Here is a 13,555-nt window from a genome sequence, read left to right on the forward strand (position 1 = left end):
TTCTTGAGTTTTCTTTCTCTCTGTTTTTTTTTTTTTTTTTTACTGAACTTTAGGGGAAGGTTTACAGAACAAACTGGTTTCTCATCAAACAGTTAGTACACACATTATTGTATGACATTGGTTAACAACCCCACGACATGTCAATACTCTCCCTTCTTAACCCTGGGTTCCCTATTACCAGCTTTCCTGTTCCCTCCTACCTTCCAGTCTCCTCCCCACCCACCCCCAGGGCTGGTGTGCCCCTTTAGTCTTGTTTTGTTCCATGTGCCAGTTCAATCTTTGGCTGAAGGGTGAACCTCAGGAGAGGCCTCATTACTGAGCTGAAACTGTGCCTGGAGGCCATACTCTCAAGGTTTTTCCAGTCTCTGTCAGGCCAGCAAGTGTGGTCTTTCTTTTGGGGTTAGAATTTTGTTCTACATTTTTCTCCAGCTCTCTCTAGGACCTTCTATTGTGATCCCTGTCAGAGCATTCAGTGGTGGGAGCTGGGCACCATCTAGTTGTACGGACTCAGTCTGGTGGAGGCTGTGGTAGATATGGTCCATTAGTCCTTTGGACTGATCCTTCCCCTGTATCTTTAGTTTTCTTCATTATTCCTTGCTCTCGAAGGGGTGAGACCGGTAGAGTATCGTAGATGGCCCCCTGACGGCTTTTAAGACCGCAGATGTTACTCACCAAAGTAGAATGTAGAACATTTCCTTTATAAACTCCATTATGCCAGTTGAGCTAGATGTTCCCTGAGACCATGGTCCCCACAGCCCTCAGCCAAGGAATTCGGTCTCTCAGGGAGTTTGGATGTGTCTATGGAGCTCTGCCTTGTACAGACTGTGCTGTCTTCCCCAGTATTGTGCACTGTCTTACCCTTTGCCAAAGTTACCACTTATCTATTGTCTATTAAGTGTTTTCCTATCCCCACCACTCCCCTCACTCATAACCATCAAATATTGTTTCTTCTTTATGTAAACTTTTTCATGAGTTTTTACAGTAATGGTCTCATACAATATTTGTCCTTTTGTGATTGACTTATTTCACTCAGCGTAATGGCCTCCATATGTATCCATGTTATGCGATGCTTCACAGATTCATCACTGTTCTTTAGGGTTGCGTAATACTCCATTGTGTGTATGTACCACAGTTTGTTTATCCATTCATCTGTTGATGGGCATCTAGGTTGTTTCCACCTTTTTGCTATTGTGAACAATACCACAGTGAACATGGGTGTACATATATTTATTCATGTGACGACTCTTATTTCTCTAGGATATATTCCTATGAGCAGGATTGGTGGATCGTATAGTATTTCTATTTCTAAGGAAGTACCATATCATTTTCCAAAATGGTTGTATCATTTTGCATTCCCACCAGCAGTGCGTAAGAGTCCCAGTCTCCCCGCAGCCTCTCCAACATTTTTGATGTGTTATCGATTCGTGCCAGTAATGCTGGGTTGAGATGGTATGTCATTGTGGTTTTGATTTGCATTTCTCTGATGGCTAGAGATTGTGAGCATTTCCTTATTGTGTCTGCTGACCGCTTCAATGTCTTCTTTGGTGAAGTATCTGTTCATTCCCTTTGCTCATTTTTTAATTGGATTATTTGTCTTTTTGTTGTAGAGGTGTTGGACTTTTCTTGCAGATTTTAGAGATTAGAACTTTGTCTGATTTGTAATAGCCAATTTTTTTTTTTCCCAGTCTGTAGGTTTTCTTTTTACTCTTTTGGTGAAGTCTTTTGATTGGCATAAGTGTTTAATTTTTAGAAGATGACAGTTATCTACCTTATCCTCTGGAGCTTGTGTGTTGTTGGTTATGGTTTGTATCCTGTTCATGCCGTGTATTAGGGCCTCTAGCATTGATCCTATTTTTTCTTCTATGAATTTCATAGTTTTTGTCTTTATATTTAGGTCTTTGATTCATTTTGAGTTAGTTTTTGTATGTGGTATGAAGTATGAGTCCTGTTTCATTTTTTTGCAGATGGACATCCAGTTTTGCCAGCACCATTTGTTAAAAAAGACTGTCTTTTCCCCCATTTGATGGACTCTGGGCCCTTGTTGATCAGGTGACCATAAGTGGGTGGATGTACACCTGGGTTCCCAATTCTGTTCCATTGATCAATGTATCTGTCATTGTACCAGTACCAGGCTATTTTGAATACTGTATCTGAGGTCAAGTAGTGCAAGTCCTCCTACTTTATTCTTCTTCAGTAGTGCTTTACTTATCTGGGTCCTCTTCCCTTTCCATATAAAGTTAATGATAAGCTTTCCCATCTCTTTAAAGAATGTTATTGGTATTTGGATCTGGGTTGCATTGTATCTGTAAATTGCTTTGGGTAGAATTGTCATTTTCACAATGTTGAGTCTACCTGTCCACGAGCATGGTTTGTCCATTCATGTAGATCTCTCTTGGTTTCTTGCAGCAGTGTTTCGTAATTTTTTTGTATAGGTCTTTTACATCCGTGGTTAAATTTATTCCCAAATATTTTATTTTTTTAGGGGCTTTTTTTCACGATTTCCTTTTCATCGTCCTCTTTATTGGCGTATAGGAATCCAACCGATTTTTGTATGTTTATCTTGTATCCTACTGTTCTGCTGAATCTTTCTACTAGTTCCTGTAGTTTTCTTGTGGAGTCTTTCAGATTTTCTTAGTATCATATCATCCTCAAATAGGGAGAGTTTAACTTCTTCATTACCAATTTGGATGGCCTATATTTCTGTTTCTTGTCTTATTGCTCTAGCTAAGACTTCCAACACAATGTTAAACAGGAGTGGTGATAAGGGGCATCCTTGCCTTGTTCCTTTCTCAAGCAGAATGTTTTCAGCTTCTCTCCATTGAGAATGACGTTGGCCATTGGTTTTGCATAGAGGCCCTTCATTATGTCGAGAAATTTCCCTTCTATACCTATTTTACTGAGAGTTTTTAATCAGGAATGTGTGTTAGACTTTGTCGAATGCCATTTCTGTGTTGATTGAGATGATTATGTGATTCTTTCCTTTTATTTATGTGGTGGATTATGCTGATTGATTTTCTAATGTGCAACCATCCTTGCATACCTAGTATGAGTCCTACTTGGTCATGGTGTGTTATTTTTTTGATATGATGCTGAATTCTATTGGCTAGAATTTTGTTGAGAATTTTTGCATCTATATTCATGAGAGATATTGGTCTGTAATTTTCTTTTTTTGTGGTGTCTTTGGTTTTGGTATCAGGGTTATGCTGGCTTCATAGAATGAATTTGAAAGTATCGCTTCCTTTTCTATGTTCTGAAATAGTTCGAGTAGTACTGGTGTAAGCTCTTCTCTGAATGTTTAGTAGAATTCTGCAGTGAAGCCATCTGGGCCAGGGCCTTTTTTGGTTGGGAGTTTTTCTTTTATTATCTTTTCAACCCCTTCTCTTGTTACGGGTCTGTTGAGATTGTTAATCATTTTGTGTTAGTTTGGGTAGATAGTGTGTCTCAAGAAATTTGTCCATATCCTCCAGGTTTTCAAATTTGTTGGAGTATAGTTTTTCATAATACTCTTGTTATGATCCTTTTTATTTCAGTTGGGTCTGTTGTAACGTCCCCCATTTTATTTCTTATTTGGGTTATTTGTGTTCTCTCCTGTTTTTCTTTTGTCAATTTGGCCACTGATTTGTCAATTTTGTTGGTTCTTTCAAAGAACCAACTTTTGGTTTTGTTGATTTTTCTATTGTTTTCCTATTCCCTATTTCTTTTATTTCTGCTCTGATCTTCATTATTTCCTTTCTTCTGGTGGCTATGGGCTTCTTTTTCTGTTCTCTGTTCAAGTTGCATAACTAATGTTTTGATTTTGTCCCTTTCTTCTTTTTTGATGTGTTCATCTAGTGCTATAAATTGACCTCTGAGGACTGCCTTTGCTGTGTCCCAAAGGTTTTGGTGTGATGTGTTTTCATTCTCGTGTGATTCCAGGAACTTTTTGATTCCATCTTTGATTTCTTCTATTACCCAGTGGTTTTTAAGCAGGGTGTTATTCAGTTTCTACGTAATTGATTTTTTTCCCCTTTTTTTTCCTGTTGTTAATTTCTACTTTGATGGCATTGTGGTCCGAGAAGATACTTTGTATTATCTCAGTGTTTTGAATTTTGTTGAGGGTTGCCCTGTGGCCCAAGATGTAGTCTATTCTGGAGAAAGTTCCATGTGCATTGGAAAAGAATGTGTACTTTGCAGCTGTTGGGTGGAGTGTTCTATATATGTCTATGAGGTTAAGTTGGCTGATTGTGCTCTTTAGCTCTTCTGTATTTTTGTTGAGTTTCTTCTATATGTTCTGTCCTTTACTGACAGTGGTGTGTTGAAGTATCATACTATTATCGTGGAACTGTCAACTTCTGTTTTCAGTGCCGGTAGAGTTTATGTATTTTGTAGCCCTGTCATTGAGTGCATAGGTGTTTATTATGGTTAAGTCTTCATGATGGATTGTCCCTTTAATCAATATATAGTGCCCTTCTTTGTCTTTTATGGTGGATTTTGTTTTAAAGTCTATCTTATCTGAGATTAGTATTCCCACTCCTGCTCTTTTTTTGGTAGTTATTTGCTTGATGTATTTTTTTCCACTCTTTGATTTTTAATAAATTTATGTCTTTGTGTCTAAAGTGTGTCTCTTGTAGACAGCATATTGATGGATCCTGTTTTTTTATCCATTCTGTCACTTTGCATGTCTTTATGGGTGCATTTAGGCCGTTTACATTCAACGTAATTACCGACAGGTGTGAGTTTATTGCTGTCATTTTGTAGCGCTTTTTTTTTTTTGGTGCTAACATTTTCTTTGTTTCTCTTACTGTCCTGTGCTGAGTTCCTTTTGTTTGTGGATTTCTTTTATTTTTGTAGATTTTGTTTTTATTGAGACTTTTGTTTTTCTCCTTTATTTTGATGAGTACGTTTGTTAACTTTCTTTGTGGTTACCTCAAAATTTACCCTTATCTTCCTAGGTTTGAGCCAGTCTATTACTACTTTATATCACCTTGCCTTCCTCTCCACTAGAAAGTTCCATACCTATAGTGTGTATTCCCTCTTTTATTGTCCTGACATTGTTGTCATTTACAGGTTAACGTCTCTGCTTCCCTGTTGCAATTCTTTTGGTTTTGGATAGTCCTTGGGAGTTCATTTCCTGTGTTGGTGTCTGGCTGGTACATTCTTGCCTCCTAGATTCAGGCTGTGGTCTGATGTTTGTTGTCAGACTGAAGGACTCCCTTTAATAATTCTTGTAAGTTTGGTTTGTTTTTTTACATATTCCCTTAATTTCTGTTTAACTGGAAGTGTCCTAATTTCACCATCATATTTGAATGAAAGTTTTGCAGGATATATTATTCTTGGTTGGAAGTTTTTTTCTTTCAAGGTTTTAGATATGTCATCCCATTGCCTTCTTGCCTGCATGGTTTCTGCTGAATAATCAGAGCTTAGTCTTATTGTTTCTCCTCTGTATGTGACTTTTTGTTTTTCTTGAGCTGCTGTCAGGATTTTTTCTTTGTCTTTGGTTTTAGCGAGTATGATTATGAAAAGCCTTGGTGTTTTTCTTTTGGGGTCTATCCTATATGGGGTGCATTGAGCTTCTTGGATGGTCAGCTTTTCATCATTCATGATATTAGGGGAGTTTTCTGTCAGGAATTCTTCAATGATCCTCTCTGTGTTTTCCGTTTTCTCTCCCTGTTCTGGAACTTTGATCATTCACAAATTTTTCTTTTGATTGTATCCCACATAATTCTCAGGGTTGCTTCATTTTTCTTCATTCTTTTTTCTGATTTTTCCTCAAACAGAGTTGTATTCAAGTGTTTGCCTTCAATTTAGTTGATTCTGTCTTCCATCATTTCAAACCTGCTCCTCAGCCCTTCTGTGACACTGTCCAATTCTGAAATCTTGTTGTTTGTCTTTTGGATTTCTAACTGCTGTTTTTGTATGATTTCTAGTTGTGAACTTATTTTGGCATTTTGTTTCTGTATTACTTTCCTGAATTGTTCCATTTTTTGTCTGAATTTTTTATGAGTTTGTTTGCCTTTTTCATAAATTTATCTATTTTTTCCTCATTTTTATCTGCTTTTTGCTTTAATTCTTGGATAGCTCTGAATTTTAGAGATTTGAATTCCTCGTCAGGTAGTTCTAGTGCCTTTTCTTCTACTGGAAAGTCATCTGGTGTTTTATTTTGGACTCCTACTGGAACCATCCTATCCTTTTTTTTTTTAATATATGTTTTGATAGTGTCTGCTGTCTTCAGGACATTTAGTAGTTATTTTCTTTGTTTCTTGATTGCAGATTTGTTTGTTTTATCCGGTTATGTCTGAGCAGGCGGGCTGTGTGTTCTTTGTTGCTTCCTTGTCTGTAGTCACGATACTTCTCACCTTCTTGTCCAATGGGCAGGGCCAGTCAATCAGCTGTTATGCATCAGGGCAGGTCCAGCTGAAGGGGAGGGGCTGGGATGGGTTGTTTGTGGCATGCACTAGGGCTGACTGGGTGGGCCAGGAACCAGTGCTGGGCAGGTTCCAGTAGGCCGTGCCTGTGGTGCTTGGAGGTGTGATGTTCAATGCATGGTGCAGGTAGGCAGGAAAGAGGGGGGAGGTTGTGATGTGTAGAGCTAACAGGGGCATGGGAAAGAAGGGAGAGAAGAGAGAAAAACAGGAGCCAAAAACAAACAAGCAAAGAAAAAAAAAAGGAAAAAGAGTGCTAAGGTAGCTTGCCATTGGGGTGGAGAGATGAGAAAGCAAGAAATGGAGAAAAGCAAAAAGGACAAAAATAAAGAAAAGGGGAAAAGAAAGAAAAAATAACTAGGAAAAAATTTGGAAAAGAAAAGAAAAACTCCCAGGAGTCCCAGAGTCCCACCTGTGGGGCTGCTAATACTGGGGAAGTGGCTCCCAGGCTGCACAGTAGAGCCTCGCTAGACAGGGTATAGATGTCACACAGCACCAGGTATTCAGGAGACAGGAAAAGAAGATAAATGTAGAGAGATGAGAACTGAGAAATGAAGAAAGACAGAAGGGGAAAAAGAGAGAGAAAAGGAAAAGAAAAAGAGAAATACCCCCAAGGATCCCACCTACTTGGCTGCGCAGATTGGGAGAGTGGCTCCTGAGCCGTGCAGTGCAGCCCAGCTAGAAGGGGCTCCCAAGCTGTGAAAAGAAAAAGAAAACAAACAAAACAGAACAAAGCAAAACAAGGCAAAAAAAAAAAAAGCCCCAGGGTCCCACCAGCGTGGTGTCGCGGGCTGGGGTAGTGGTTCCCCAGTTGAGTGTGGCTTCACAGCCTTCCAAGAAGAAGCAAAGACGGCACACAGAATCAGGTATTCCAGAGAAAAGAGGGGGAGGTGGTAGGAGGCACTGAAGAAACCAAAAGAGACGGAAAGAGACGGAAAGAGCCAACACCAGCTCAGGGGCCCGGACAGTGTTGGCAGGGCGAATCTAAGGAGCCTGAGGCTAAAGCAGTTGCCTCCCAGCCAAAGACTGTGGCTGACGGGAAGCAGAGGAGGCCAAAGGGGGAGGAAGAAGGGGAGTGTTAGGGAAGTGTACACCGCTCCTTATCGGGTACTCGGTCTCCTGCTGGGAACTTGGTGAAGCTGCTTTCCTGTAGTCCCTGTCCGCTGATCTAGGACGTGGGTGGAGTGAATCCAAGCGGCATGGGTGCTGCAGTTCCCAGCCAGCCGAAGTATGGCAGCCAGCCGGGAAGCTCAGAGGTAGAGCAGCGGGGAGAGAATAGGGGGTGAGAAAGCATTTCTTGCTGGCTACCCGGGGCTCTGCCTCCTGCTGGGAGTTCCGAGAAGCTGCTTTCCCATGCTTCTGTCTGCCGATCCCCGACAGGCGTCCAATATGGCGGAGCTGGGCTGTGTTACTTGATGGCGCCCTCCGCATGTATCGCTCCTCCCTCTCTGTCCTCTGTCAGTTTTTTATTCCATCCCATGCGCATCTGAGTTCTTTATTTCTTCATTTGACACTTCAGGTTCCAGGAATGACGTTTGTCTCTGTTTTACTTAGTTTTTCGGGTCTTTGCTGTAGAGGGACGGCGTGGTGCTTCTGTCTATGGTGGCATGTTGGCCGGAAGTTGATTCTTGAGTTTTCTTACTTCTTTTTAGCTTCAGATGAAGAGAGATCAATAGTTGTATCTTAGATGACCATTTGTAAGCTTTTAAGACTCCAGACATTACTCACCAAACTGAGAGGTGGAACATAAACTTTGAAAAACTGTACTATGCCAGTTGACTGAATTGTCCCATGAGACCATGATCCCGAGTCTTCAAAACAAGAAAACTAATGCTGTGAGGTGATTGGGTATGTCTAGGAAGTATCAGCATCTCTAGTCCCTATTTCTTTTATTATATATCTTTTTGGTTGTTGTTGTTGCAAAATTATATATAACAGAGCATTTGCCAATTCGTCATTTTCCTTGTGTACAACTTAGTGGCATCAGTTACATTAATCAAGCTGTGCAAACTTCACCCACATTTGGTGTCACTTTTCCCATCACCGTAAACAATAAGTGACTACTACCTGGAGAATGATCTCCCCAATCTTTGTAACCACCAGTGAACACTGGTCTCTGTATGTACACCTATTTTTGTCATTTCATAAAAGTTAGATCATATGGTATTTGTCCTTTTGTGATTGACTTATTTTGCTCAGCATAATGTTCTTCGGGTTCATCCACATTGCAAGATGTTTCAGGAACTTATTTTTCTTTACAGCTGAGTAGTATGCCAGTGTATGTATGTACCACATTTTGCTTATCTATTTATCTCTTGATGGGCACTTAGGTTGTGTCTTAGTCATCTAGTGCTGCTATAGTAGAAATACCACAAGTGGATGGCTTGAATAAAGAGAAATTTATTTTCTCATAGTCTAGTAGGCTAGAATTCCAAATTCAGGGCATCAGCTCCAGGGGAAGGCTTTCTATGTTGGCTATGGAGGAAGGTCCTTGTCACCAATCTTGCCCTTGTCTAGGAGCTTCTCAGCACAGGAACCTCAGGTCCAAAGAATGTGCTGTGCTCCAGGTGCTGCTTTCTTGGTGGTATGAGGTCCCCCTGTCTCTCTGCTTGCCTCTCTCTCCTGTATCTCAAAAGAGATTAGCCCAAGACACTATCTAATCTTGTAGATCTCATCAGTATAACTGCTGCTAATCCACCATAGTGATAGGATTTACAACACATAGGAAAACTTCATCAAATGACAAAATGGTGGACAATCACACAATACTGGGAATCATGGCCTAACCAAGTTGACACACATTTTGGGGGACACAATTCAATCCATGACAGATTGTTTTCACCTTTTTGCTATTGTGAATAGTGCTGATGAAATGAACATAGGTGTGCCTGTGTCTTTGCATGTCACTTCTATTAGATCCCTAGGATATATAGCTAGGAGTGGAATTGCTGGGTCATACGGTAGTTCTATTTTTAGTTTTTTGAGGAATCACTGTACTGTTTTCCACAGCAGTTGTACCATTGTACATCTCCACCATCAATGAATAAGGGTTTCAATCTCTCCACAGCCTTGCCAACAATTGTTTTTTCCTGTTTTTTTGATCAATGCCATTTAACAGGGGTGAGGTGATATCCCACTGTAGTATTGATTTGCATCTCTCTAATGGTTTTTTTTTCAAAAAAAAAAAAAATTTTTTTTTTTTTTTTAATGGTTAATGACAATGAGCATTTTTACATGTGCTTGTTAGTCATTTCAGTATCCTGTTTGGTAAAGTGTCTGTGCATGTCATTTGCCTGTTTTTTGATTGGGTTGTCTTTTTGTTGTTAAGTTGTAAAAGTTTTATATATTTTTTGGATATTAGACCTCTATCAGATATATTGTTCCCAAAGATTTTTCCCAGCCTATAGGTTGTATTTTTACTTGTTTGATAAAGTCTTTTGATGAGCATAAGTATTTTAGTTATCTAATTTGTCTTCTGCTGCTTGTGCATTTGTAGGTGTGTTTGATAATCTATCGTTAAAAAAAAAAAAGAAAAACCAAGTCCCATAGTTTTGCCTATCTTTTCTTCCAAGAACTTTATAATTTTAGCTTTAACATTTAGGTTCTTGATCCTTTTGAGTTACTTTTTGGGTATGGTGTGAGGTATGGGTTCTGTTTCATTTTTCTGCAGGTAGATATCTAGTTTTGTCAGCATCATTTGCCAAAGAAACTGTTTCTTTCTCATTGAATGGACTTAGATCCCTTGTCAAAAATCATTTGTCCATAGATGGATGTATTTATTTCTGGGCTCTGAATTCTATTTCATTGGTCTATTTGTCTGTTGTTGAACAAGTACCAGTCTGTTTTGATTACTGTAGCTGTATAATATGCTTTGTAATCGGGAAGTGTGAGGCCTCCTACCTTGTTCTCCTTCAAGATTGCTTTGGTTATTTGGGGCCTCTTTCCTTTCCATATAAAGTTGGTCATTAGTTTTTCCATTTAAGAATGGTGTTGGAATTTTTACCAGTATTGCATGGTATGTATAGATTACTTTGTGTAGTATTGACCTTTTCACAGTATTACATATCCCAGTCCATGAGCATGGAAAGTTCTTCCATTTACATGGGTCTCTTTTAGTCTCTTGTAGCAGTATTTTATAGTTTCCATTTTCCCTGGTTAGGTTTATTTCTTGGTATTTTTTTTTTAATCTTATTTTTTAGGCATTATAGTAAAATGGTATTGTTTTCTTGATTTCCTTTTCAGATTTCTCCTTGTTGGTGTAAAGAAACTCAACTGATTTTTGTGTGTTGATTTTGTACCCTGTAACATTGCTAAGTTTTTCTGGCAGCTTTCTCTCTTTCTTCTTTAGAAAATGTACAGCTTAAGACAGAAAATATAAAGCTTTCTTTCTTTAGAAAATATACAGCTTAAGACAGATATATAGATTTAGCCTAAATTGGGGTGAAGAGTTTCTGGAATAATTCATGCTGGCTTAGGGGTTTCTGGCCATAGCTGTCCCTGCCCAGACTAGCAATTATTGGCAGAGAGAACATAAAGAAGTTCTTTCAAACTCATATTTGGGGCCTTCTAAAGGGTTTTTGTTGTTGTTGTTTTTTTTTTTTGTTTCGCTTATTTCTAAGGTGTTTTGTTAAGTTTGTTCTAATTCGGAATTCCATCATCTCAGAACAGATTCCCAGAAGTTAAAAAAGTGTTACTAAAAACATTTTATCCATAAGTATTATACTTACACTGAAATAAAACCAGCCTTACTTCTTTATAATTGTATTTATAATTATGAATCAGTTCTCTGAGTGCTGTGAATGGTGCCACTTTGGAGTAGAAACTGATGGTTGTTTAAATGGCCTTTGGAGTGGTCTGAAGTAGTCCAAGCTGGAAGCAGTAATTTTAAATGTAAATTTCTAGTTGGTGCAAACGGACCAGTATGGGCTCCTTAATTGGTGTTTAAATGGCCTTTGGAGTGGTCTGAAGTAGTCCAAGCTGGGAGCAGTAATTTTAAATGTAAATTTCTAGTTGGTGCAAACGGACCAGTATGGGCTCCTTAATTGGGGCCAACCTGGCTAGAAGAGAGAGTAGAAACTTCTGTTTCCTGGGAGCTGGACATGTCAGATTTGTCTGCTATGGATTTCCTGCACACCATTTCTATGATGCAGGCTTGAAACTGCTTATTAATCAAGCAGTAGATGATGGAATTGTAGACACAAGCTCTCCTGCTTGGCCATCTGGGCCGTAGCTGGCTCCTGCTGCTGAGCTCTGAGGGACCCCAGCAGCTGGGAGTAAGAGAGGCAGAGGAAGGGAAGGGGCACAATGAGGCAGAAGATGAAGAGGTATAGTACTCGGTGCAATATTTTGTGCCCACGGTGTACCAGTCAGGGCCACAGGAACACTGCAGGCCTTCAGGGATGAACCTGCTACAGAGCCCAGGGAGGCCTGCATAGCACAAACGCAGTGACCAAAGATGAAGTAGCCCTGACAGCTGGTGATGAAAACAGTGAAGACAGACAAGAGGCAGAAAAGGAAGCCCCCCGCCCCCCGCCAGGGATACATTGCCCAGAATGTAGTTGAGCAGCTGCCACAACTTTCTGTAGTGCAATGTGGCCACCGGCACCATGACATTGAATGGTGTCCCTTGGCCACAGGATCTGGAGTGGAATCCAGTCCTCTGGGGAGCAGGTGAAACACCTTTGATCTCTCTCATTGTCTCTCAGAGCACCAGGCTTTTCTTCATGTATCAGGCATTTTATCAGGTTCTGGAGATGCAAAGATGAATGAGATACTTTGATACCTGCTGCCCTTTCCTCAAGCTGCCTCAACCGCTCAGCTGCCATCTTCCCTCAGCAACCTTCTCGTGGAATCTTTGGGATTTCCTATGTGTAGGATCATGTCATCTGCAAATAGCTATAGTTTTACTTCTTCCTTTCCAATTTGGATATCCTTTATTTCTTTTTCTTTCCTTACTGCTGTGGCTAGGACTTCCAGGACAATATTAAATAGAAGTGGTGGCAGTAGGCATCCTTGTCTCATTCCCATTCTCAGAGAAGGCTCTCAGTCTTTCTCCGTTGAGCATAATTTTGGCAGTTGGCTTTTCATATATGCATCTAATCATGTTAAGGAATTTTCCTTCTATTCCTATTTTGCTGCAAATTTTTATCATGAAAAGGTGCTGGATTTTACCAAATGCCTTTTCTGCATCTTTGAGATGATCATGTAGTTCTTTTCCTTTGTTTTATTAATGTTGAACCATCCTTGCATTCCTGGAATAAATCTTATTTGGTCATGGTATATAATTTTATTAGTACGTTGTTGAATCCTGCTTGCTAGAATTTTGTTGAGAATTTTTGCATCTATATTCACAGGGATATTGGTCTGTCATTTTTTCTTTTTGTGATGTCCTTATTTGCCTTTGGTATCAGGGTAATGCTGACTTAATAAAATGAGTTAGGGAGTATTCCTTCCTCTTCCATGTTTTGGAAGAATTTAAGTAGGATTGGTATCAATTTTTCTCCAAATCTTTGGTAAATTTCCCCAGTGAAGCCATCTGGTCTAGGAATTTTTTTTTTAATAATATTTTATTGTGTTTTCAGTGAAGGTTTAAACAGCAGTTTAGGCTCCTATTCTACAATTTCTACACAAATTTTTCAGTGACATTGGTTATATTCTTCACAATGCATGAACATTCTCATTATTTCATCTTGGCTATTCTGTTTCCATTAATCTAGTTTCCTTGCCCCCTTACATTCTCATCTTTGTTTTAAAGTAATTGTTGACCATTTGGTCTCAGATAGGTGATTTTTAAAAGGAGCACAGCACTGATGGGTGATAGTCATTATTTTGTGAGTCAATTTGCTATTTAGCTACAAGGTGACCTCAGGGGTTAGTTTTGGTTCAAGGTTTGAAAAGCATCTCAGGGCAATATTCTTGGGGAGTCCTCCAGTCTCAACCAGTCCAGTAAGTCTGGTTTTTATTTTTTTAGAAATTTGAGGTTCTGTTCCACATTCTTCTCCCGTTCCATCAGGGTCCATCTATTGTGGTCCTGATTAGCATGGTTCATAGTGGAAGCTTGGCACCATCTAGTTCTTCTGGTCTCAGGATAGATGAGGCTGTGGTTCATGAAGACTATTGGTTCTGTAGACTAGTTTCTTCTTTATGTCTTTGGT

General features: G+C 39.5%; 1 pseudogene; it reads right to left on the reverse strand.

Moving 5' to 3' along the window:
• Positions 1 to 10,718: 10,718 nt before the first annotated feature.
• LOC111750623 (short-wave-sensitive opsin 1-like) lies at positions 10,719 to 13,187 on the reverse strand (annotated as a pseudogene).
• Between the last annotated feature and the right edge of the window lie 368 nt (positions 13,188 to 13,555).

The sequence above is a fragment of the Loxodonta africana genome, chromosome 22, assembly GCF_030014295.1.
Source record: "Loxodonta africana isolate mLoxAfr1 chromosome 22, mLoxAfr1.hap2, whole genome shotgun sequence".
Classification (NCBI taxonomy): domain Eukaryota; kingdom Metazoa; phylum Chordata; class Mammalia; order Proboscidea; family Elephantidae; genus Loxodonta; species Loxodonta africana.